Source organism: Montipora foliosa, chromosome 3 (assembly GCF_036669935.1).
Source record: "Montipora foliosa isolate CH-2021 chromosome 3, ASM3666993v2, whole genome shotgun sequence".
Classification (NCBI taxonomy): Eukaryota; Metazoa; Cnidaria; class Anthozoa; order Scleractinia; family Acroporidae; genus Montipora; species Montipora foliosa.
This window is the reverse complement of record NC_090871.1, coordinates 27,895,790-27,900,789: the sequence shown is the minus strand read 5'-3', so window position 1 is coordinate 27,900,789 and position 5,000 is coordinate 27,895,790. Positions and strand designations below refer to the sequence as shown.

The window sequence follows — 5,000 nt, the reverse complement described above, 5'->3', positions numbered from 1 at the left end:
GCTAACCGTTTTGGTTTTCACAGTGGAATGGGTATGAAGATCATTGATCATTATGTCAACGTGATACTCGTTGTTCATACTGCCAAATAAACACATTCCATGCAACTTGATGTTGTTACTCACGCTAAAAATAAGAGAGTCCTTTGTCCCTGATCCGTAACCCCAAGCCTGACTTCTCTCTACGTTGTTAAATCTATCACAAGTGTGAAACACAGGGGATAAAAATGATCGCTTTGTCTCTGGAAATCCCACTGGGGTGGCCTCCAGTGCTGAATTGAAGAACTTAACGAGGATGATTACTTCATCTTGAGTTAGGATTTTTTTATCAAGGACAACGGTTGCAAATTCTTTTTCTTCCATCAAGGGAAAGCGGATTTTTTTAACTACTGCTTCCCCAAGAATCCCTCTTTTTGCTTCACCATTCGCTTCTAAGCCTTGTATTTTGCATTGCTTTGTCGCCCACAAGTGAACACCTTTGAACAGGTCGATCTCTTTCATGGTAAGAGTGTCTCTTGAGATGATTGCCTCAAGGAAGGAGTGTTGAATTGTTGCAAATCCATCTGACGTCACGACTTCTTCTGACTGTGTGTCGATCACTTCCCAACATCGAGCTACCAAGGCTTTGTCGTCGTACTTTTCAGCCAATGGAAGGATGCTGAGGACATTTGATGGATGTAAATTACTTTGCACATATTTGCTGCATTTATCAACCAGTGAAGGCACCATGTATTTCTTAGCCAAATAAAAGACCTCCATAACATTGCTTCCACTTAAATTCACTTCATCGCTGTATGAAACGAAACAACTCCAGCAGACTGTTGTATTCACAGTCAGGCAGTTCAATGGAGCCACTAGTTTCCGCTAGCTCACCATAAAACATGGCTTCAAACACAGGACTACTAATCGACAACACAAACTTGTGAGCTGGAATAACTTGCTTACTTTCACTTTCGTCATCGCTGTTAAATTTACGAACCACAAACTTCACATCGCTAAAAAGGTCGTTGTTCAGCATAAACATGGTTCGTTCTCGGATTGTGGGCCTCTTTGTTTGCCAGTTTTCTGGGGAAGACATGTTCTTCTTGATAGGCAATTTAGAAATAGTTTCGATACTTCGCTTCTTCTTTTGTGTCCGTCAAGCCGATACTTAGCAGCGTGAAGGGTGTACAGAAATTTCAGCTGAGACACACGTCACGCTAGTACTATGCCTCTTGTGATGCATGGATAATTCCCGATGAACGGTCCATTTATTGTTATGTGATTGCTATGCTGTGAAAAGTGAAGAGATTATTAAGTCCATGATTAAACCGAGACAACAGTGAGAAATGAGCATCTCGCTGATTAAAATAACTACTGAACAACAGAAATAACGGACGTCAAAATACTGATAGAAAGCGCTTTACAGACTATCAGGTTTCCCAAGTTGTCAATGCTCTGGCAAAACGGACAGGATTTACATCCCTATATTATTCGAAATTACAGAAAATTTTCAGAAAAGAAATAAGACAATTCAAATGAGATGCTACGCGCGAGTGAACAGTGAAGCAGTGCGTGAAGGTCTCCTATTGCGTATAAAGGTATGGACAATATAAATTGATTAATCCATTCTGCCAATCTGAGAGAGCTTGGCTGTGAAAGCTGCCAGCTGGTAATACCATTGACGCAATGCTGGCGGTGAGAGGCTGTTCCACACTGCATCGCTTTGCTAAGCTACTGAGCAATACCGTGTAGGAAGACCTTAGACAGCAATGACCAGAACCAGGTTGCTGACCAGCGGTTTTCGTTTAAAAAACAATGGTTTGCTGGGGCTGCTCAGTCTCGCGGGCTCAGAAAACCTTGTTGTGGTCATTGTTATTACTGGGTTGCCTATGGCAAACCCAGTCAAGGTCTGCGTTTAGTTTTTTTGTTTTCTTTTTTTTTCTTTTTTTTCTTTTTATTATTTTTTTTAGTTTTTTTTTTCCGTGTCGGCAAAAGTCTTGCCTGTCACTCCCCTGGTAAGTGGTGTCATTGTGCATAGAGCTTTCTGCGCGTATTTTCTTAGGATCGAGAGGGTAGTGGAACTGAGTAGATTTCTCTGGTGGACACAGTAGAATCATTAACTTAGCCTGCAATGGCGTCGAAAGTCATGTAACGCGAATGGCGTTTTAGTGGATCCTTAAACAAAATATACCCTTATGGAGCTCAATAATGGAAAGTCAGTTGGATAAACTAGGCAGGAATCTCAAAAGCGACGAGTACTGGACTTCGACAACAATCTATCGCCCGTCGAGACGAAATCAAAGCGAGCTGTATTAACCTGAAGTACATGGTATTTTGACACGATTGAGTTTCTTGTCTTCACGCACGCAATGAAATAGGAAGAGGTTCTCGCCTCTAAGAGCAAATATGTTGTTTGTTTCAATAAATTTTTCGCTGGAAAAAAGATTCTGTGGTATTTTTTGCCTTTGTGAATTATAATATCATGTTGTGTATTGAATTTTCGAGCTTAAGGTTGAAATGTGATATGGGAGAAGTTTTTTAGTATTGCTCTGTAAGCAGGAAGGGTTCACAGGCCTGTTGGAAGCGTGCTTGAGTTTCAACAAAATGAGCCCCAAAATCAGTGAAAACGTGTGACGCAGATGAATAATAAAGTAGCTGCTATTTCCAAAATGATGGAATTACCTGGTGATTAATAACGTCGTACGCGTCTTGGAGAGTAAATTTTGACTTTGCATAAACAAGAGTTGGACGATTGTGATCTTTGTTTTGACTTCGCTCATTTCATTGTCAAACTTTATAACACTTGACAGAAAAAGAAACTTACAAAAACCCGGTATCTTGCCATCATTTGACACAGATGCTTCCCTGTTTGGCGAGTAAACATGCCGCAGTAACTTAATCACGGCGCCCGCTGAATTCCGGCCATGTCACTTTCGATTTTGCAATTTACTTGAACGTAGCAAAAATCTCCCAAAATGTTTGTCGCTGATCGTAACTTTTTGTATTCTATATTCACGGTTCAAAATTAATGTTGTTTTCATGTCGTAAATATTTCATTCTCGATCGACCCGAAAACTTCCTTCTGCTCTTTCTAAAAACTGTGTATCAATAGTTATTTGCTTTTTCATCAATATTTGTTTTGCACAAAGCAAGCTAACAAAATCTGTACCTTGCTGAGTTCGCATTTGTTAGCGTTAATAGTATTTTCGGCCAGATGCTTCTGTTTTTTATGAGGGGTTTATTGTTGTGGTCTCCCATCCTAACACTAACCCCGCTGAACAGGGCTTGACTTCAGTGAAGTTTAGTATTACAGAGCACTCAGATGCTCAGAGCGCACACTTGTGGTGCACAGAAGTTGTGAGGGAACTTGAAAATTATCAACATGTCAGCCCAGAAGCCAATGTTTCTCGCTTCTCTTTTATTTGTTATTCTTCAGAGACTGGAATGCTGTATTTCAATACCACACAATTCAGTGCCTTCTGATTTTCTGTAGCACGTACCACAGGCAACCCAGTTAAAGGTTTTTCTACCGCGTAATGATACTAATGCATACGGGGGGGGGGGGGGGGGGACGGGGGGGAATGCACTCCCATATAAAAAGGCCGGGGTGCTTGTCAGAAATTTGAAAAGAACCCCTAAGAGGTACCAAGATCCTATCTTGTGGGCGTGGCATAATTTTTTTTTTTTTTCACACCGGGCCAAGACGAAATTAGACAAAGTTAAGAAATAGTTAATTATCAAATGTCTCCTGTCATGATTTTTCGGTTCAATACCCTAAAGAGTACCGCTAAAGCTCCCGCTTTGGACTTTTGAGGCTGAACACCCTAAAAGGTACAGAAACCGCTCTTTACTCTTAAAAGGTACGACGAGCACCCCCGTCCATTCTATATGGAAGTGCTCCCCCCCCCCTCCCCCACCCATCGCCTTCCCCATCAACTTTCACCCCACTATTAAAAAGGTAATAAGAAAGAGTTTTATAAGCGTTTTATACCTCACTAGGACAGGCTTCGATAAAAAATAACATGTCAAATAATGTTGTTTTGCATGACGAACTTGATTGAGTTCGCATGAATTTCGCTGTCTTCCGTTTACGTTCATTTGGTGAAAGAAGTCTCGATGGCCAAATTGAAGGTCAAACACATCTTTCGAGGCATTTAAAGGTATTACATAATGAAATTGAACGGTAATTCTTTGCCAGAGTGGGGTCTTCACTTTGTAAACAGGACAGATCAAACTTCTGCTGATCAGGAAATTTCCCCAGTAACAGTGCTAGGTTGAGAAGAGGGCAGAGGGATCGGATAATGTTAGACGCAGTTTCCTTTCACGATCTGCCGGGGATGTTGTCGGGACTCGGTGCTTTGTCCACCTCGATATAACTTACCACTTTTATTACCTCTGATGTTGTGAGTTTAATTTCAATGAAATGATCATCAAGCATCCACTTGAGGGGATTTAATAGTATCACTAGTTTACCTAAATAATAGAAAAGCTGCCGAGGGGAAGGGAGATGTTCAAGTGTGCTTGCGGTAATTTAACGATGTTTCGTGCGTGGAATTGCTTTTAATAGGTCTTGAGCAGGGATTATACAAAACATGCCCCCCCCCCCCCCCCCCCCCCCCCCAAACTGGACCCCACTGAATAAAAGAAGAACAATGGTTAGCGGATACGAGTATTTACGTCTTGACTTGGTTTTAATAAGCGCCAAGTACTATGCTTCATGTTACTGAATGAAATTATATACTTTACCCTTGAGTAAACTCTGAATCATAAGAAAGTGCGATCTGTTTGATTTAAGGACGGTGCCTACTATTGTTATTGTGCATAGGTTCTGCACATCTCGAGATACTGGGTCTCCTGTGGGTGGTACATATTAACACAGAGATATTTTTGCGCGGATTAAAAATATGCGGAGAAAAGCAGAATTTAGTAAGTGCTCTTTGTATCCAAACAAAAATTGGGGCTAATCGAGCATTTTTTCGAGATGATTAAGCTTCGATTTGCATAACAACGCCATACATTGC

At 41.1% G+C, this 5,000-nt stretch overlaps 1 pseudogene; it reads right to left on the bottom strand.

Annotated features, from left to right (window-relative positions):
* The window catches only part of LOC137994698 (BTB/POZ domain-containing protein 2-like), a 3,315-nt pseudogene extending 2,078 nt beyond the window's left edge, over positions 1–1,237 (bottom strand).
* Positions 1,238–5,000: the final 3,763 nt, after the last annotated feature.